General features: G+C 45.2%; 1 long non-coding RNA gene across 2 annotated transcripts; it reads left to right on the forward strand.

Annotated features, from left to right (window-relative positions):
- Positions 1–238: 238 nt before the first annotated feature.
- LOC129549463 (uncharacterized) lies at positions 239–20,042 on the forward strand. 2 transcript variants are annotated; one of them, XR_008684570.2, is made up of 3 exons: positions 239–687; positions 12,650–12,788; positions 18,716–20,042. It is a non-coding gene; the product is annotated as an uncharacterized LOC129549463 (long non-coding RNA). The 2 variants fall into 2 exon arrangements; XR_016036488.1 differs by lacking the exon at positions 18,716–20,042 and adding an exon at positions 12,897–13,244.
- Positions 20,043–21,704: the final 1,662 nt, after the last annotated feature.

Consider the following 21,704-nt stretch of genomic DNA (forward strand, 5'->3'; position numbering starts at 1 on the left):
CTTGCCCAGTATAACTCACCCTGGTCTCAGCCTGTGGCATCTAGCAGCACTCCTGGACTTCCTTAACTCCTGCAGCTTGTGGGCCATGAATTCAGGACCCATGGATACAGTGCCCTCCTAACTCTCAAAATAGCCTCGTTGGCAAATTAATATGGAATGTTACCCCTAGGACTTTCATATGTTGTTCCCTCCATTCCTTTCACATCTGCCTTCTCCAGCTTCACTTTACAGAGGAAGGGTGAGCAGTCACCTCCTTCAGGGAGCCGTTTCTGACCACTCCTGCCTGCTCCCCTGCCTGTGTGTGTGCACGGTGCCTGGCACTCCTGTGTATCTGTTTGTCTCCCTGCCAGACTCCCCCTGAGAGCTGGGACCATATCCTGCTGTATCCTTGGTGCTTGGCACATTGCTTGGCATAAAATAGAATTCAAAATATTTGGAATAAACAAAGCGCGCCACCATAGGGATTCCTAGCTGATTGACTCATACTTCTCTGGAAGCCGAAGAATGGATCCAAATATGGATGAAGGTCACAAACGCTGCGACACAGGCTCCATCTTATGTGACATCCTTTCTGAATGACTCTACTGAAGACAAGCTTTGCTCTGACTCACGAGGCCTGCAAAGCCAGGCAGAAGCCAAGGTGTTGGGAAACAGCCAAAGGAGAGGAGATGAGCGGCTATGGCTGCGGTGAGTGTGGGTTGAGCTGGTGATTTCATAAACCAAGTCTGAATGTTTCTGTAAGTGCTGGGATGTGTAGGGCTGTGGAAGAGTGTGGGGGCAGAGGCGTGGTTCCAGGTCGGAATGTGCCTCTGTTTACTGGATTCATTCTCTGGTGGTTTTACAAGCCTAAGGCTTGAGTCCTTCCAGTGGTTTCACTTTTGTTTTGCCAGGAGCCTGTAAGCGCTATTTTTAAAGTAGCGTTGTTGGCAGGATCCTGTGAATTAATCCGTGTGCGCCTTTCCCACCCAAGTTCTTGATTTATAACAGGGTTAGAACCCAGCTCCTTCTGTGTCTCGTCACACGCATGTAAATCCAACTGGCTATTTCTCCCTCTTAAATAAATGGACTGGTATCTGCTTTATTCTTGAATTTAATACCAGGATTGCTAAATGTCTGTTAAGGTTTAGGTGAATAGGGTTGACGTAATCTTTGGAAAGTTATGACCAACCTTGATAGTATATTAAAAAGCAGAGACATCACTTTGCCAACAAAGGTCCGTCTAGTCAAGGCTATGGTTTTTCCTGTGGTCATGTATGGATGTGAGAGTTGGACTGTGAAGAAAGCTGATCGCCGAAGAATTGATGCTTTTGAACTGTGGTGTTGGAGAAGACTCTTGAGAGTCCCTTGGACTGCAAGGAGATCCAACCAGTCCGTTCTGGAGGAGATCAATCCTGGGTGTTCATTGGAAGGACTGATGCTAAAGCTGAAACTGCAATACTTCGGCCACCTCATGCGACGAATTGACTCACTGGAAAAGACTCTGATGCTGGGAAAGGTTGGGGGCGGGAGGAGAAGGGGACGACAGAGAATAAGATGGCTGGATGGCATCGCCGACTCTGTGGACATGAGTTTGAGTGAACTCTGGGAATTGGTGATGGACAGGAAGGCCTGGTGTGCTGTGATTCATGGGGTCGCGGAGAGTCGGACACAACTGAGCGACTGAACTGAACTGAACTGAAATGGAGCCAAGAAACCCACATATTTTAGATGATGGCCAGAATTCGAATGCAGCCTCTTAAAAATATACCCAATGGAACCCTTTGGGACCCTGGTCTTCTCTAACTTACGGTCTCATGAATGCCTCCCTCCAAGAATCATGTCCAACCAGTAGCATCTAGCAACTAGTAGTATCCCCACTGATGTTAGTCTTAAGAAAGTATAACTGTTGGGAAGCTATCGGTGTGTAACTTTAAATCTGACAGAAACCTGCTGCGATAGGTGTTTGTAACAGACCATGGCGTTACCCTTTGTAACCCCTAGACTTGCTGTGAACCTTCTCCAAAGAGTAGAGAGGGGCTGAGAACTGAGTTAATGAGAGATCATGCCCTCATGATGAAACCTCCACAAAAAGCCCTGCAGTAAGGGGTTCAGAGAGCCTCCAGGGTGTTGAACAGACCCACGGCCAGAGAGCTGGGGCACGCCAGCTCCACAGGGACAGGAGCTGCTTGGGACCCTTCCAGTGTTCCTGCCTGTACCTGTTCATCTGGCTATCCATCTGCATCCTTCATCATAGCCTTTATTACACAATAAACTGGTGAATGTATTTTCCTGAGTTCTTTGAGCAGTTCTGCCATGTGATTCAATCCAAACAGGGGTCTTAGGACCTCTGACTTGTAGCCAAATCAGAAACTAAGAGTAACCTGGAGACTCACTACTTACTATTGACTTTTAGAATGAGGGCAGTCTTATGGGATTAGCCCTTAACATATGGGGTTGCACTAACTCAGATCAGTATCAGAATTTAATTAAATTGCAGGACATCAAGCTGATGTCACAGAGGATTACTTGGTGTGGGGGAAAAAAACAAGTCTGATGGCAGAAGAATACTATGTTTGTGTGTATGAGCAAAGGAAGACACCCTAGGAAGTGTTCCCTATACGCCCCTCAATGATCTTCGCCTTCTCGTATTGTCATCTTTGTTTTAGCCTTCTCCTCCTGGAGACGACTTTAGATAGACTGTATACATTCACTCCCTAAATAATTAATGCTACTTCAGGAGACCACAGGTAGGAGGTGTGCTCAGCATCAGAGTCCCGTCTCTTGGGCATTTAAAATGCCCAGGCACACCGGCCAGCTCCTTACTGCTCACATCTGTACATCCATATAGGCAACAGATGCTGGGAATTCGTGCTTCTCCCAGCCCTCGAACCATGATGGATAAGAGTAAGCGGACAAGTTCCCTCACCCCTGGGTGGGATCCCTTTGACATCCATATTCTACCAAGTGGGTGCAGTCAGCCCCAGATGCATTGCCAGTAAAAAACATCAGGTCACTGGGTGGGAGTGAAGTGTGAAACCAAGGGAAATAGAAATAGAGGAGACAGGATGAAGGAAGAGATAAGTGGCCAGGAGGATGGCGACCATCTTCTTAACACCAGAGCCGTGGGCTTTGGCCCGGGCATGCCTCCTAACGCCATCAAGCCATCCACTAGGTGACAACACGCAGATTCGGGTTGAGGACACCGGCATTTGGTCTATAGCCAGCACCTCAGAAAGTCTTAACATGCAGATTATCCCCGTGGGCGACTGAACTGGGGAGCTCTGAGAGATGGGATAGAACATGGAGCTCTAAGTGGTAAGCAGTCCATCTGAACAGAATCATCTAAACTTGTAAAAACCTGTCAAACTGAACAAGGTCACTATGCTTTTTAAGAGATTTGAAGAACAGTGTTCAAATGCATAAGAATTCAGTCTCTTGATATGTGTCAGAGACCTTTGAGAAGTTGCTTCACTTCTCTGAGCCTCAATTTTCTTACCTGTGAAATGGACACAATACTTCCTACTGTATTTGGTTGTGGTGAGATAAAGTGTGCAAACCAGCAGCTTTAGAGATAGGGAGCTGCTTTCTTTAAAACAATTACTTATTTTTTAATGGTGTATATGTTACAATATTGTGTTGGTTCCTGCTGTACAACAAAGAGGCTTTAAAAATTTTAAACTTGCAACGATAACAGTGATGGCACTTTTGCCTATGCACCAGATTACTCAAGCGAAAATGGTCATACCAAGTCAAAGTCAACACTGGTGTATGCTATAGAGTGAATATTCACGTGCTAAATCTCAACCCCCAACGCGAGTGCAACTGGAGGGTGATTAGGTCATGAGGGTGGGACTCTTACAGACGAGAACTCCCTCCGTCTGCCGCATGAAGACACAGCAAAAAGACAGGTGTCTATGGACCAGGAGGAGGGCTCTTCACCAGACACCAGGTCTACGGGCACCTTGATCTTTGGTGTCTCAGCATCCGGCACTATGAGAAATAAATGTCTATTGTTTATAAGCCACTGGGTCTGTGGCATTCTGTTGTTATAGCCACCTGTAACCAAGATGGACCAAGAGAATATGCTTAGGATAAAAAACTCAACAGTGCTTGTCGGTATTGAAATACTTGATCTATGAATGTTAAAATAGCATTAATAATCTAATGCTATTTTCAGATATATGCATCCAAAAATTTTTATTCCTTCAAACCTGCTTTTTTGATAAAGTTTTCTTATTAAAGCTGTTATATGTAAAAGAAATATGCTATCAAAATGGAGAGACTTTATCTAAATAAGTTACCATCATCAGGTAAAAATGAATTTTGGATCTTAAAAAGCAAGATGATAGAGACAAGGAAGGCATAGCTCTCCAAAACTGTGATTTTCAGTACATAAAATATAATGTGTAAAACCACACTGCTGCTGCTGCTGCTAAGTCACTTCAGTCATGTCCGACTCTGTGTGACCCCATAGACGGAAGCCCACCAGGCTCCCCCATCCCTGGGATTCTCCAGGCAAGAACACTGGAGTGGGTTGCCATTTCCTTCTCCAATGTGTGAAAGTGAAAAGTGAAAGTGAAGTCACTCAGTCGTGCACTAGCACACACAAAATTTATCATTATAAGAACTGGTGGTTGGAACCACCAATTTTAAGAGTCTGCATCTGGAAAACTTGGAACTAGAGACAAAACTTAAATTCATGAGAGACTGCCAAACAAGATAAGCAGGCCTAATTGGCCAAAAATACATAAACTTCAAATATGTGAGAAAAGAACAGAAACACTATCATCTTGTAAGTATCCCAAGGTTCATAAAAGTGGTTCAAAAGCCCTGATCATCTCTGGTAGACACAGATAATTTACAGTCACAGTAAAACACACAACACTGCCATCACGATGCACAAAATTACCAATAGGTGACAAACATCTATGATTGAAAATATTGATTTTTTGGCCAGTTTCTGTATCAGTCCCTTCCCTTGGAGCCTCTGGTGCAGCCTGACACATGGGAGACTTTACAGAAACGCTCACTCCCTGCTATTTATCGGTATGGCGGCAGTACCTCAAAGGAAGAAAACGCTAACGCACATTTCTGAGTCCCAAATCCAAGCGCAAACCACCACCAAACAGGGACTATTGGTAAAAGCCCTGTTAGGGGAAATCAAACACGAATGTCGCTATAAAGTGCTTTGGGGTTGTTCAAGGAAGAAACGAATACCAGAGTCAGAGTCTGGACACCGAGGAAGCCAGTCAGTGCATCAAACGGGATAAGGGCTCAATAGCCGAGGTGGTCCTCCCCAGAGTAAGGTCTGGGAGGTCCAGAAGCACTACCTGGAACAAGCAGGCAAAACAGAAGGGCTCGGAAACGGAACCTGTAAGAGATCCGAAGTAACTCTTACTACCTTCCTTTTACTCAGCCAGAGACGAGCCCTTCTGTGGTCAGAGAAGACTGGCCCCAGGGCAGCCTCTGACCTCTAGCGCAGGTGGATCCCTGCGATGGAAAACGATGGCACGGGACAGTGTTTCTCCAGGAAAATATGTCCTTAGGAAGCTCAAGTCCTTTCCCACAGATATTGTATTCATCAGATTTTGATTATTCATTTCTAAGAATGAAGTGCACTGAGCAGTAAACACATTCTGGTTTTGATGGTCTCAGCATCCAAAACTGTAACTTACACCATGCATTAAGCCAGTGGGAACCCACATTTAAAGGCATAAGACACTACAGGTTTGTAAATGTAAGCTGCTCTCAGAAGGAATATGACCTTGGGAGGCATCCTTCTTCGGCCAAGGACAAGTCCCCGAGAGGGACTGGCTGGTTGGTTGGAGGCAGCCAACCCTCCAGGCAACTGGGAGAGTGAACGTTGCAGTCCTGCAATGGGGGATTGTACCACCTACCTCTTCTAAACATGCAGGTAAACTAATGAGAAACTGGTCTAAGGTGGAAATGGCATCTAAAAATCCATTCTGGTTTTGGTTTAGTCACTAAGTCACGTCCGACTCTTGCAGCCCTGTGGACTGTAGCCCGCCAGGCTCCTCTGTCCCTGGGATTTCCCAGGCAAGAATACTAGAGCGGGTTGCCACTTGTGTTGCTGTCACAGTAAAAAGACCCACCATCCCCTCCTCAATTCAAGGTCCCTCTGAAGGCTCCTCCCAGCTGGAGTTCACACAGGATTAACCGAGGCTCTTGTTGTGTTGACTGCGCTGCGAGTCAACTACGCTCCCTACACAAGCCTGTCTCCCTCACTCCTTCAGTAGATATGGATTCTAAGAGCTCGCCCCATGAATGGACTGTGTGCAAAAACAGAAAAGAAAGGTGTAAGACACTAGTCACTCTGCCTTGAGTGTCCTTCTCTGATGCTCATCCCAGGCTCAGCTGGAGGCAGTTTGCCATCGTCACATCCTGATAAATGTATTCTCAGCTTGGATGCTATCATCAAACTTTCTGAAGCCATTAATCAAATTTATTTTCACGTGGCTAGATGCAGTGCTGCTTGGGGAGTTGCTGAGCTGCTCCGTCTCAGGAGCCCGTGAGTGGCTGTCGAATGTCTTGGTCCCCTTGCCCAGCCCTGCCCGTCGCGGGGGCGGAGAGCTGCCTGTTGTTAGGCAGCGGGGCAGGGGCTCTAACCCAGACGGCAGCTGCACCATCTTTATTGGAGAAAGCCCCTTACCAGCGTTTTCTGAGAGATGGCAGAAGGAAGATGCTGGGAATTTAGCTCAGTGTTTCTCTTGGCCAGAATGATTTTATTTGGAACCCTTTGGTCTAGATGTAGAGGTCTCTGCCTTCTTAAAGCATAAACAGTGACCTTATCCCAGAGAATTCATGCCACCAGGTTAGACCTTGTCGAAGAACCGCCAGGGTGTGCCCCGGCTTCGGACTTACCCCTTGGATGACTTGGACTGTTTACCTAGTGAGTCCCCAGTTCCAGTAAAGTCAGCGGCATGATAACTGCAAAAGCCAGTCTGCCAAGGGGCGAGTTATATTTGTTTTGGGTGGTGATGGGGAAAATTTTTAGTCAAAATATATGATTTGTGACCAAAATTATTCATATGCTCTCGGGTTGGACTGCCTCGGCATGAACGAATAATCAAGAATATAAAAACACAGCCCAAGCTTTCAGGACCAGATCTTATTTGGAAACAGGGTGTTAGACCAATTACCAGCCAAGGTTCTTGCTCTCCTTAATCAATAGAAACTGACTAGAGGCCAGACAAGAAGTTCAGGCAAGGCGCTTTGGGGCCCCTGCTGCAGCAGAGAGTGAGAACAAATAACAGCTTCCCCTGCTCACTCCCCGGGAGAGGCGAGCTGCTTCCCTGTGTGGGTGAGAGTAGGGGCGTCCAGGGCTGGGGCAGGAGGCGTGTCGTAGGTGGTCCGCCCGGCCCTTGGGGAGCCGAGTGCAGGGGGCATGCGCAGTGCCCGGCTTCTGCTCCTGACTCTCCGGAAGCGGCAGTTGGGCTCTCCTGCTCGTTTTGCACCTTTTGTCCATAATTTGCTCCAGCTGCACGTACACGCAGTTATTTTTAGCCCCTTAGAGTTTCTTTGTATTTTGTTGCTCAAGGAGACATTTGTCCAGAGGCAAGCACTGAGCAAAGTGGCCCAGCCTGTCTCCCCACCGCACCCCACGTCCCAGCATGCAAAACCGAGATAGCAAAACACGGAATGTCATCAGCATTTAGGAAGTACTTGAAGTCAGGTCGTCCAGCTAGCCCCTTCCCTCAATCTGTTCCACAGATAAGCGCTGCAGAGAGAGGAAGAGAAAACGGAGCGTGTCATTTCTGAACTATGTCTAGAGATCAAGCAACCAGCCTGACCTAGGCTAATATTTGTTTCAAACTTCAGATTCTGACGTAGCAGTGAGTTGTAAAATCAGCTCAGTTGGTTAAGTCCAGCATTTTCCTAAGTTGAAAAGTGAAATGGAGGGACAACCTGGTGGTCCAGGGGTTAAGACCTCGCCTTCCAACACAGAGGGTGCGGGTTCAACACCTGGTCAGGGAACTCGTCCCACGTGCCCCACGGCCAGAAACCCAAAGCAAAAAGCAGAAGCAGCATGGCAACAAACTCAACAGAGAAAGCTGCTCTGTAAGACATTCTGAAAGACATTCCCGATAGTCCCATAGACTTTATTTACTTCCCAGAATGTCTAACCCGAAAGGAGAATAGGTGGAAAGGGGTGTCTCCTTCTCAACACATTTTCCAAAATTAGTACCTTCTCAGTAATTTCTAGATTAATATATTTACATGATGGTGTTTAAAACTATCGTGAAGACAGAGAAAGACAAATACCATGTGATATCAGTTATATGTGGCATCTATCATAAAAAATGATACAATTGAACTTATTTACAAGACAGAAACGACTCACAAATGTAGAAAACAAGCTTATGGTCACCAAAGGGGAAGCTGGGGAGGGATAAAGCAGGAGTTAGGATTACCATACACACGCTACTGTGTATAAGATGGATAACCAACAAGGACATGCTGTATAGCACGGGGAACTCTACTCAATAGTTTGTTATAACCTGTAAGGGGAAAGAATCTGAAAAAGTATATATATATACACACACATATTCATATGTAACTGAGTCACTTTACTGTATACCTACAACTCATACATTGTCAGCCAACTCTACTTCAATTTAAAAAAAAATAAAGAATGAAAAACTGTCACGAAAAACTTAAATTTACATATGAAAGCAAGAATGCATGGCAGGAAAAGAAAGTAGCCAGACGCCATCTTCCTCCCCTCAAAGCAAGGGGACAGGCCTTGCCCCAGACGTGCAGCTGTGCCCATCCCCAGAGGCACCTCCTTGGATGCTAACCTTGATATGTCTCTAGCCCAGCCTAGAATCATCCAACCCAGGTACAACACGAGGGCTCTAATCTGCAACCACATGTCTCCATAAGCCTTATTCTCACAGAACCTGTTCACCCTGTAGGTCATCCACTGCTGGGAGCTGACTTTTGTCAGTTGAGTCCTGAAGGACTACTAGGGGTTTTGTTGAGAATATCAGTTGCCCTATTTCACTTAGTATGATAATTCTAGGTCTGTCCATGTTGCTGTAATTGGGAACATTTCATTCTTTGTTACAGATGAGTGCTGTTTCAGCGTGTGTGTGTGTGTGTGTGTGTGTGTGTGTGTGTGTCTATATACATACATTGTTATGCAGTCAAGGCAATGAACTATACTCGTTATCTTGTAATAACCTATAATAAAAAAGAATCTGAAAAACATACATATATATATATAACTATCAGTTTGCTGTACACTTGAAACTAACACTGTAAATTAACTATACTTCATATTTTGAAAATATGTATGTCACTTGCCTTTAGACAGCAGATGTTCTTAATCATTTTATGTCTTCTCAGAATGACATTTTTAAATGCATAAAGTAAGAGGCATAGGAATTAAAAAGAAAGCAAAATATATTGAAATACAGTTGCTGAAAATTGTTTAAATATTTGTGATATAAAAATACAAAGAGTCCTTATTAATAAATTAAAACTGAACCTACTAGTGGTTCTACTACTGCTGTAATTTCAAAGTAATAATGAGATTAATATGCAAATGACACCACCCTTATGGCAGAAAGCGAAGAAGAACTAAAGAGCCTCTTGATGAAAGTGAAAGAGGAGGGTGCAAAAGTTGGCTTAAAGCTCAGCATCAGAAAACTAAGATCATGGCATCTGGTCCCATCACTTCATGGCAAATAGATGGGGAAACAGTGCAAACAGTGGCTGACTTTATTTTTCTGGGTTCCAAAATCACTGCAGATGGTTATTGCAGCCATGAAATTAAAAGACATTACTCCTTGGAAGGAAAGTTATGACCAACCTAGACAGCATATTAAAAGGCAGAGACATTACTTTGTCAACAAAGGTCCATCTAGTCAAGGCTATGGTTTTTCCAGTGGTCATGTATGGATGTGAGAGTTGGACTAAAAAGAAAGCTGAATGCCAAAGAATTGATGCTTTTGAAATGTGCTGGAGAAGACTCTTGAGGGTCCGTTCGACTGCCAGAAGAGCCTAGGATGCAAGTCCATCCTAAAGGAGATCAGTCCTGAGTGTTCATTGGAAGGACTGATGTTGAAGCTGAAACTTCAATACTTTGGCCACCTGATGTGAAGAGCTGACTCATTTGAAAAGACCCTGATGTTGGGAAAGATTGAGGGCAGGAGGAGAAGGGGATGACAGAGGATGAGATGGTTAGATGGCATCACCAACTCAATGGACATGAGTTTGGGTAAACTCCAGGAGTTGCTGATGGACAGGGAGGCCTGATGTGCTGTGGTCCATGAGGTCACAAAGAGTTGGACACGACTGAGCGACTGAACTGAACTGAACTGAATGAGATTAAATAACATGTTGAGATATCTACAACATCAGCAATGTCGTGAAAACAAAAGTGGCTTCTATTAGTGACAAAGGGAAGTTAGCAACACCAGGGTGTGTGGCCTACACTCATAACTGGAGGAAATTCTATATTTCAGTTAGAGTTAGTGAAGATGAAAATGGAATTGTTTTCACATCCAAGACCATGGACTCCTTGAATTCTACCTGTACAAAAGGTCCAGAGACTGCAGGGGAAGAGTCCCTAATGAGAGACAGGAGACAGCTCTAGGTTGTCTTAAAATCTCCCTACAAGGTAACAGAGAAAGCAAGTGTCTGACAGACCCTGCCATTTTAATTAGCAGGCTGTCCCGAGACACTCATGTTCCCTGTCTTTAAACAGGATGAAATTCTGGCTCTCTGCCTTTATAGAGGTCTGACAGCACCTTACAGTAACGTCTTTCCCAAGCCAGTATGCCAAAATTCAAACACCCGGGCTCCTGTAATTCTCAGACAAAGTTCTCAGCAACTTTCCAATTACTGGCTGGAAGAAGGACAGCTTAGGAACCGCACTCTGGGCATTGTTCAGGGCTGCTGAACAACTGTGACCAAGGAGCGCTGTATCGCCCAGTGCAGAGGGCTTCCCTGGGGCCCAGCGGTAAACAATCTGCCTGCCAGTGCAGGAGACACGGGTTCCATCTGGGAAGATCCCACGGGCTGCGCCACAGCTACTGAGCCTGCGCTGTAGAGCCCGTGAGCTGCAACCACCGAGCCCGCGTGGCACAAGTACTGAGGAACACAAAGAAAGCCTGTGCTCTGCGACAGGGAGCCATCGCCATGAGAAACCCCTGCTCCGCAATGGGAGAGCAGCCCCTGCCTGCCATGACTAAGGAAAAGCCCACGCAGCAAGGAAGTCCCAGCACAGCCAAAAATAAAATACATACTAAACTTCTAGAAAAATTAAAATTAACCCGAGGCAGAGAGCCTGTTGCCATCCCGAAGGTTACAGACTGCAGGCTGTTTCATTCTTGTCCCTTGTTCCAAGACACAGTGCTCACATATTCAACATCACATATAGCAGAATCACCCAAGGGGAAAGGAGGCTGACTAAAAGCCACGAGCGTAAGCACACCAAATATGTCCGAGCTGAATTGCAGCCTCACCCTACTCATGCAAGAGTGGGGGCTGTCTTCTAGACAATTCCTCTATCTAGACCACTAATTTCACCAAAAAAAAGTCTATTTCTAGCCCATCATGTACTCATTAACAAAGCCTGTGGTATCGATCAGAAATCAAGTCAACTGCTCAGAGTAGCTATCTCTGGAAGATAGCCCCTTGATTAAATGCTGGCCACTCAATTCTGGAGGGTGTCATTCAGCAACTCCCTCTGGTGTCTGGATGAAAATGAACACAACTGCAGACATATCACACAGATTATACTGAAAAATCTTTCTAAAGAATTACAGGTCAAATACCTAATTATCACTACTTTGGTAAGAACAACCTGTTAGGTTATTAAGCCACAACACTATTTTGGAAACAAGGAAGTTCTCTTGTGTCTATCACTGAAAGGATTTGGTTACCTTTGTCTTTGAGTTGGGGTGCTGCAGTTACCCTCTATTAAAAGCTATTTTGCAAGCTTTGGGAAATCCCCAAGTTTACAGTTTCAGGAGAGATGTCCTGTCACCCCCTTAATGAAGCGTGGAGGGATCCAGTTCAACAAGCCTGTCTGGAGGGACTGAAAAGGATCAGGGACCAGCCTGTGGAAGAATCATGAGGGAAACAGAGCCACAGAAGGTGGGAACTTGGTTGCTCTCTGAAAGTGACAAGTTGGAATCGTGTGTGAGAGAGACGTTATTACAGCACAATTGGAGAAGCTGAGGAGCAGTGAGTGGGGCTGGCAGGAAGACTCAGGGGCTAGAGAGAAGGGCAGATAATAAGCTTCCTCCTCGAATGTCAAAGCAGTCTCAAGAGCGCAGACAGCAGTGCCACATTCACGAGGCTGCACCTACTGAAACACAGTCTAGAAAAAAACACCCAGCTTAGGATCGCTGAAGGAAATGAGGAGGTGAAGTACTCAGCTGGCCCAGGAGTCAAAAGTCAGCCCAAACAGAACTCTAAAAACTGTCAAGAGAAAATGGCAATGATAAAAAGAGAGAGGCAACCTAACTCGTTCTGATCTGAAAAATAATTTTAAATAAAGAATGATGTTTCTAATAGCAGGTACACCGAATCACAGTCAAAACAAAGCCAGTTAGAATGCCAAGGATGGTCCTGATTACGGTAGAAAATACCTTTTAAAAAAATTCTTGGACTAAGCTAGACTACATTTCCTTCACAGGACTTGTGCCAGTTCTGACCCGTCCATTGTGGATGAAAATGATAAAGCTCATCCAGGTATGGCCACACGAAACACTCACGCCTCTCTCCACACTGGCTCTGGGTTCTTGAAGAACAGCAGAGGAAAAGCGGGGGGAAATGTGAGTACTGATGAATCATGGGATTATGAGCGATCTTTTTCCACTTCTTTTCAACTTTCTGTACTGCTCAAAATTTGTATGATAACCAAACATCATTAAATATTTCAGGGGCTTCCCTGGTAGCTCCATGGTAAAGACTCTGCCTGCCCAATGCAAGAGACACAGGTTCGATCCCTGACCCGGGAGGATCCCACATGCCACGGAGCAACTAGGCCCAGGGAGGTTCAACCACTGAGCCTGTGCTCAAGCGCCCGGGAGCCACAACTGCTGAGTCCACGCATTGCAGCTGCTGCAGCCTGCGTGTCAGAGAGCCCGTCCTCTGCAACAAGAGAAGCTGCCACGTGAGAAGCCCATCACCACAACCAGAGAGTAGGCCCCCTCTCTGCAACCAGAGGGAGTCCACGCACAGCTGGGAAGACCCAGAACAGCCAAGAACAAATAAAATCGACTTTCAAAATGCCAGTTTATGATAGAGAAATATATATATATATATTTATATATAATTTAGATATATATACATCCCTTTTTAAAGTAAGTTATCCCCACTGCCTTTGATAACTCCAGGTGGCATGGATTTTGGTGTGCCATTTTGGTATGTTTATTTGGTCTTCCCAGGTGGTGCTAGTGGTAAAAAACCCACCTGCCAATGCAGGAGACATAAGAGATGTGAGATCAGTCCCACGGTTGGGCAGATCCCCTGGAGAAGGGAATGGCAACCCACTTCAGTATTCTGGCCTGGAGAATCCCATGGACAGAGGAGCCTGGCGGGCTACAGGGTTGTAGTCCGGGCTACAGTCCACAGGGTTGTAAAGACACGACTGAAGTGACTTAGCACACACACAGGAATATACTTGTTCACTAGTATACTCCTAACACCCAGGACAGGGCCAAGAACATTGTCAGCATCTAAAACACATAGTTTGCAAAAATGAATTATTTCTGGTATCCTCAACATTTTGCCTAGTATCTAATGCTCCTCTTAAAATGTGACAATCTCAACTAAATAAAATGCTTAAGACAAAACCAAGATACTTCCCATATTCTCTTCATGGTGCAACATTTCCTGAGACTATTATGTCCATTACTAGGACTATATTTATACAAACATGGCTTGAGATTGCACTTGATACTTTTTGGTTTTGTTTACATAAGGGAAACACTGTTGGCTCATATTGATCTTGTAATCAACTCAAACCCTCAAGTCTTTTTCCCATAATTTGCTGTCAAATCCGATTACCCTCCTTCTGCACTTGTACAATTGATTTTTTTACCCCCAAATGCTAGACTTTAAATAATCCTTGTTACGTTTTACCTTATTTGTTTTGGTCTATTATCAGAGTCTCCTGAGATGCTCTTGAATGCCTGATTCTGCAATCTTATATATTACCCATCTCTCCACACGTCTTTGATAATGTTATCAGCTTCTAAGTCTCCAGAAAGTGAAAGTGTTCGTTGCTCAGTTGCGTCCAACCCTTTGTGACCCCATGGACTATAGCCTGTCAGGCTCCTCTGTCCATGGGATTCTCCAGGCAAGAAGACTGGAGTGGGCTGCCATTTCCTTCCACAGGGTATCTTCCCAACCCAGGGATCGAACCCCGGTGTCCTACACTACAGGCAGACTCTTTACCATCTGAGCGATCAGGGATGTCCTAAGTCTCCAGAGTTGAGGATAAAGCTATTAAATGGATAAGAACAACAGAAAGATTTCATTCAGCACCGTTAGCAAACTCATCCAGGCAGCAACGCTCTTGGGACAGGTATCACTGGATGTTAGACTTGAAAGAACTCATCACAGTCATCCAGTATACACTAGTATATTGTTATACTATACTAATACTAATAATATTAGTACATTATATTAATGTATTACTTATATAATAAAATGCATATTAATACAAATGAAAAAAAGATTAAATAGTCCCACATGAAAACTCTGTCCATATCCTGGAGTAATTTCCTTGAACGTATGACAAGTTCCTTTAAAATGCCAAGGTGCCCTCTTATTACTCTTCTGTCCCAGACATCCATCCTCTCCTGGCTGCAGTGACAGTTATTAAGAGGGCAGCCAGAAGCACGCATGGAGTTAAGCCGTCCTGCCCCTCTGTTTTCTGGTGATACTGTACCGTGTGTCCTGGCAGCCGTCCTCTTCCTCCTTTGCCTGGCAGCTACATAGCCGATCATTGTCCTCTGCACTTTGTAAGGGCCAGCTGTCATCACTGGAGTGCGGGAGGCCATGATGGATCCTGCAAATGCATACATGGTGGAAAAGAGAGGAAACCGGTTCTGCAACAGGAGACCTGGTCCAGCAGGAGGGCTGGCCCTTGAAGAGGAGTAACCAGTAATCCAGCATTGAATGTCCAAAGAGTGTTGACTGGAGCTGGTGTCAGTATTCAAGAGTTTCTAGGCCTGGAGGTTTTGTTTAGTGGGTGCACGCTCAAAGCCAGAGGAAGCATCATCTTCACCCCCGATGATGGAAATAGGTGACCAAGATGGGTGGTGGGGCGGGGGTTAAGGGGGAAAGGGCTCAGGGAGAAACCTCAAATGACGGTGCTGTTGGGCTAAGTAGAGGTTGGTCTTAGTCCCAGAGTCACTCTCGGCCCTTGAGAAAAGGTGATGAGACCATGGTTCGGCACGATCCTTTTCAGCAGACCCATAATGTGCATATGGAATTTAGGAGATCTATCTGGTCCTCCGAAAGAAGACAGTCCCCTAAGGCGAGAACGAGGATATGGTCCAAGAGAAAGTAGAAATGTCACATTCAAGAGGCTCGGACCTCCCATGAGGACCGGATCTGTACCAGAGCCGGCAGCTGAAACAGCACCGGGGACCAAAGCACATTGGCTAATCAGGCATCCCTAAAAAGCCGAAGGGAGGTCATGGGTCCCTGCCGCCCTGTTCTGTCTCTCCACTTGCACACACTCAGATGACACTCACAGCCTCTCACAGCCTCTCACACCCTCGTCCAGTGTCCAGCACACTCATGCTCCCGACCAGTTCTCCCGAGTAACTCAGTCATTTCCTTTGTTGCTTCCTCTGCCCTCTGGAAAAGGAGGAATCAGAGAAGTCAAGACTGTATGAAACCCGGTTGCAGAAAAGAGATTCCAGGAGCGATCTGGATAATCAGCTTCTCATTGTATTCCTGTCTCTTCTATCTTTTCCACTTCTGAAATCTCTTCTAAGGAGACCTTACTAAATCCTCCTCTCTCATGCCATTATTCCAGGAGTGCAGAGCCTCATGAGGTGGGTGGTAGCTAAGTGGGAAAAGATATGCATTAATATAAAAATAAAATTTACGATATAAAATCAAGTTTAGACCAACCATCTTGGCTTGCTTGGGACTTGAAGGGACTTTTACAATGTGGTTCCGGTGCCCAGACTGGGAAAGTCCCAGGCAAACCAAGCTGATCCCCCAAAACAGTAAACAAACATTGCACCGGCCCTGAAAACCACCAAAAATTTCCTCTAAGTTTCTACTTCCTGGATTCCAAATAGAATTGTATTCCTTTATAATTTTGCCTTAAAACGACCGCTGCACACAGCATGCTGGTCTGACTAAATCTGACCTCCTTCTTAACCTCTGCGAGATGTTGATAATTAGAACAGATCCACCCTTCAAATTTTCACCCAATCCATCCACTTCTCTTGATCTCTACAAGCTCCATCCTGGTTGAAGGCCTGGTCACTAAACACAAGCCCAGATGAAGACACTCACCTTCTTCCCAAGGGTTCTCAGGCTGAAGGAGAAGTTGTTTTTCATTTTTTCTTTTTCTTTTGTTCTGTTTTGTATTGAATTTCCAACCCATTATGAACCCATACTTTTGTAACATTCAGTAAAAATGGATTACTAGGAAAATGATCATGCACTTGAGTCTTGAAACAATGTCAACTTTTCTCTGAGTTCCTACCTGCTTCCTGTCCATTTCTCTATCGACTTTGTTGTTCATGGGCAACAGTCAGACTTGCTGCCAAGGACCACACTTTGAGAAGTAACATTCTAACAGATAGCATCGCTTCCACATTTTTCTCCTTTCTTCCTGCCAAAAAAAAAATCTAAAATGATCTTTCAAAATGTAAATTCAGTTCAGTTCAGTCGCTCAGTCATGTCCGACTCTCTGCAACCCCATGAATCACAGCACACCAGGCCTCCCTGTCCATCACCAACTCCCGGAGTTCACTCAAACTCGTGTCCACAGAGTCGGTGATGCCATCCAGCCATCTCATTCTCTGTCGTCCCCTTCTCCTCCTGCCCCCAACCTTTCCCAACATCAGAGTCTTTTCCAGTGAGTCAACTTGTTGCATGAGGTGGCCAAAGTGTTGCAGTTTCAGCTTTAGCATCAGTCCTTCCAATGTGTGTCAGCCCACAGCTCACAAAACCACAGGAGGAGGGGGAGGTTGTGACCATAGACTTCAGAGACAGACCGCTTGGATTTAATCTCTGCACATACTTCATAGAGTTAGTGACCGTGTCACCTCACTTCCACGTGTCCCATTTCCCTCATCTAAAAACTGCATCTACTTCATAGGGTTGCTGTGAGGATTAAATGTCTTAATTTTTATAAAATGCTTAGAACAATGTCTAAGGCATGGTAAGTACGAATGCTACTTTTACTATTATTACGTATTATTAGCATGGCCGATGGCATCCTGCCTTTATAAAGGTCATGCATCATTGTTGTTCTTGTTATTTACATGACCTATGAGTCCCTCCCCCATCTCTCTAGCCTCATCTGAACAACTAAGGCATCAAGCCAGCCTCTTACCACAAGATAAAAAAACAATATATTCAGGATTTCATGCAGACAGATCATTTGTGGAGGACTAGATCATCTTTTTTTCCGTCTATGGGGTCGCACAGAGTCGAACACGACTGAAGTGACTTAGCAGCTTAGCAGATCATCTTTTATCTAATAGCCAGCCCTTTCTCTCCATTTACGGGAGAACTATATACCCACCCCCTTGACTTGCAAGGGACCATGGACTTGCTTTGGCCAACGTGGTGTTAGCAAGCCAGATCTTCACAGAGACTGATGTAGCTGGGCTCTGCCCTTGAGCTTCTACTGTCAGCATGAAATGAACAGGTTCTGGGCGGCCCACTGGCTGGGTCAGACGTGAATGGAGAAGGTTGAGAGCCACGTGGGTCAGATGTGAATGGAGCCTGCAGCCTGAGCTCAGATGCCAGTCAGCCTGAGCTCAGCAGGACTGCCCCGGCCAAAGAGTGCCACTGAAAACTTTTTGTTTATTTGTTACGCAGCTAAAACTAACTGCTCACACCATCTCACCTCTTCTCTTTTTCCTGTACAGTAAAATCTGTTTCTTGGGATTTTGTCCCATTTCACTGCCAGGAAACCCCACTCCTATATGCTACAACGCATCTGGAGAAGTAGCACATTCGAAAAACAGCTCCTAGTCCATCCCATGATCTCAGAATTTGGGCAAGCTCTTGAGGTTTTACTTTGGGCACTCAAAACCTCCAGTTTTTAATAAATGTCTTTTTTAAGTGTTTATACAATACATACATACGTAATATTTTATATACAGATAGAGATATAGCATTTTCTTGACAGATGCTATGTAAAATAAATCCAGAAGTACAGAGGTTGTCTCTTTGTTCCCCACCATCTTAGAATAAGCTCAGGTTTATACATAGAAGCTGAATGCAAATTGAGTGAAGAATACAAGAAACAGAAGCGCAGTGGTCTCCATGCCAGGAAGGAAAGAGCACAAAGGAAAAACTGAAGTTGCCATCAGTTCTGTTCCTTTCCTCCTAGATAATATAAAACAGAAGCTAAGTAACTCTAAACCTCTTAGATCAAGTCTAAAATTAACTTTAACACATGCCAGTGATATTCTAAAGGCATCCACCAATTTGTAAGCAGGTTAATGTCTGGCATAGCGCTCAAACATTTCCTTTGTATCTTTTCTCTTAGAAGCTGTAAATAAACACAGACTCCGTATGGTTTCCCAGAGCCATGGCACACTTCCGTCTTTTTCCTGCAAAGACAGAGGGAAATGGTTACAGTAACAGCTCCTGAAGCCCCTGGGGAATGCAGACGTGGGCGTGGATCATGGCAGAGCTTCCTTCATTAGCCAGCTCCCAGCTCCTGTGAGTGCTCCTGGACATCAGCTTGCTGCTGCGACAGAGTCTGCTCCTCCAAAAGCTTAGGCACTCCCTTCAGATGTTACTCCCACATGTCAAATGCACGACCATTTGAGAAAACATTTTGAAATCTGAACTGAGAAGGGAGCTAATGGGTCAATAGGGACCGTGTTACTATTCTTCAAACAAGAAGTAGCCTGATACTTGGTCCCGTGTTTATTACCTTGTGAATATCATGGCATCTTAACATGAACTTGCCTTTTGAATGTGTCCGGGGTGGGGGTGGGGTAATGAAGGGAAAGCTGGGCTGTTAAAGTTAATACCCCTCCCTTTATAATTCATTGACTGATGTGAAAAGAGTGTTGCAATGGTTTTTAATGTTGATTTGAAAGGTTTTCCTCAGTCTGGCTTTTGGCCGTGCTAAAAGGTTCATGGGATTTATGTTTTCTTAGCAAAATACATAAAAGTTCCTACTTGTTCACCACAGGGCTGGTGGGTGACAGCTATATTGCAACTTACCCAACCATCTTCCGGAGAAGGCGATGGCACCCCACTCCAGTACTCTTGCCTGGAAAATCCCACGGACAGACATGGGGTTGCTAAGGGTCGGACACGACTTCAGTTTCCCTTTTCACTTTCATGCATTGGAGAAGGACATGGCAACCCACTCCAGTGTTCTTGCCTGGAGAATCCCAGGGACGGGGGAGCCTGGTGAGCTGCCATCTATAGGGTCGCACAGAGTCAGACACAACTGAAGCGACTTAGCAGCAGCAACCATCTCCAGGTAAAAGCCAGAACTCAATTCACCTGCCCTCGGACAGAGCAGGTAAGCTCTTCCCCTCCAGTCTGCATAAAGCAGGGGCGGGTGGGAGGAGCGGGTTTCAAACACTCACTGGTGAAGGATGTTGCATCCTGAAGCAGCTGAATGCTACACCACACAAAAGGTTTCCAACAAAAGTGCTCTGAGGGTCTAAACACCACGGCTCTTCTAGTCCAGCAAACAATCTGATGGACTCTGCAGATCAGCTCCAACAGCAAGCACTTTCTTTAAGTTTTTGTTTGTTTGTTTGGAGAGGGTAAAAGAAATTCTTTAGGCCAGCAAACATAGAAAGAAGATATTTAGCATTAAAAACTAGCAGAATTGACTATTACCCTCAGATTAATGATATTAAGGAAACTGCAAAGGGTCTCTTTTCTCAGTCACCTTTCTTTTTTAACTGAAGTATCAACTGTCCACACTGTGTTAGTTCCAGGTGCACAAGGCAGTGATCTGCCATCTCTAAACATTCCAGTTGGCCCCCGCGGTGAGTCCAGTTACCGTCCATCACCACACGCAGCTATTACGGCATCACTGACTCCACTCCCCACGCTGTGCGTCTCACCCCAGGGTTCATTCATGTTTCACTGCACACGTGTTGCTGTTAATCCTGCTCACCTATTTCACGCACCCCTCGACCACTGACCCCGCCCTTCTGCAGCAAGCTCTTTTTTCTCTGTAACGACTCGTCTGCTTCTGTTTTGTTTGTTCATTTGCTTGTTTTTTATATTCCAAATACAAGTGAAATCATACAGTGTTTGGCTTTCTCTGTTTGGTTCATTTTACTTAGCATAATACCCTGTAGGTCCATCCATGTCGTCTCAAACGGCAAGACTTCCTTCTTTTCTGTGGCTCAGTAACGCTCCACGGTGCATAGATGGACGTCTCCTTTACCCACTTGATGAAAAGCTTCCATGTTGGCTATTCCATTGACCATTGTCATATGACACAGTGAACATCGGAGTACACACAAGTATTCGGATAGTGCTTTTGTTTTCTTCCAATAATACCCAGAAGTGAAACTGATGGGCCATATGTGGTTCTATTTTTAATTCTTTGGTGAAACTCCACACTGTTTTCCACAGCAGCATCACCAGTTTCCAATTCCACCAACATCATCTCCACATTCTCATCAACACTTATCTGCTGTCTTTCTGATGACGGCCATTCTGACAGATACATATCCTTGCCTCTTTTATCGTAGGTGAATCGACCGTATAACTGAGGCTTTATTCCTGGGCTCTCTGTTCCTTTGATCTATGTGTCTGTTTTTGTGCCAGCATCAAACTCTTTTGATGCTAATAGCTTTGCAGTATAGTTTGAAATCAGGGGACGTGATACCTCCACTTTGTTCTTCCCTCTCCAAACTGTTGTGGCTATTTGGGGGGTCTTTGTGTTTCCATACAAGTTTTAGAATTACTTTTCTTCTAGTTCTGTAAAAGTACCATTGGTATTTTGATAGGGCTTGCATTGAATCTGTAGATGGCTTTAGGCAGTATGGTCCCTTTTTCTCCCAAACTCAGAGCATCTTTATGATCATTACCTTGAACTCTTTTTTGGGGGTAGACTGTTTATCTCCACTTCACTTAATTCTTCTCCAGGGGTTTTAACTTGTTCCTTCACTTGGAAAATATTCCTCAGTCACCTAATTTTCCTAGTTCTGTTTTTGTGTCTATCAGATGGTTCAGTTACATCTCCTGCTCTTGCGGAAGTGGTCTTCTTCAGGAAACATCCTGAAGGGCCCAAAAGCACACTCCTCTCATCACCAGAAGTCTGTGCTCGAGGGTGGCCCCACGTGGTCACTGTGGGCCGTCTGTCGTGGTGGCCTTCTACTGTGGCCCATCTTGCTGCAATGCCCTCCTCTTGCAGAAGACACCTGGCCATTTGTAGGTGGGGCAGGTTCCCAGGGAGCTGGCTACAGGAGACGGGGGGCCCAGGGCTGGCGTTGGCTTGCTGGTGGATTGCGGCTGGGTCCTAGGCCTCTGGTGGGAAAGCCCTCGTG

The sequence above is a fragment of the Moschus berezovskii genome, chromosome 26 (assembly GCF_049115385.1).
Source record: "Moschus berezovskii isolate FMDL1 chromosome 26, NW_MosBer_1.0, whole genome shotgun sequence".
Lineage (NCBI taxonomy): Eukaryota > Metazoa > Chordata > Mammalia > Artiodactyla > Moschidae > Moschus > Moschus berezovskii.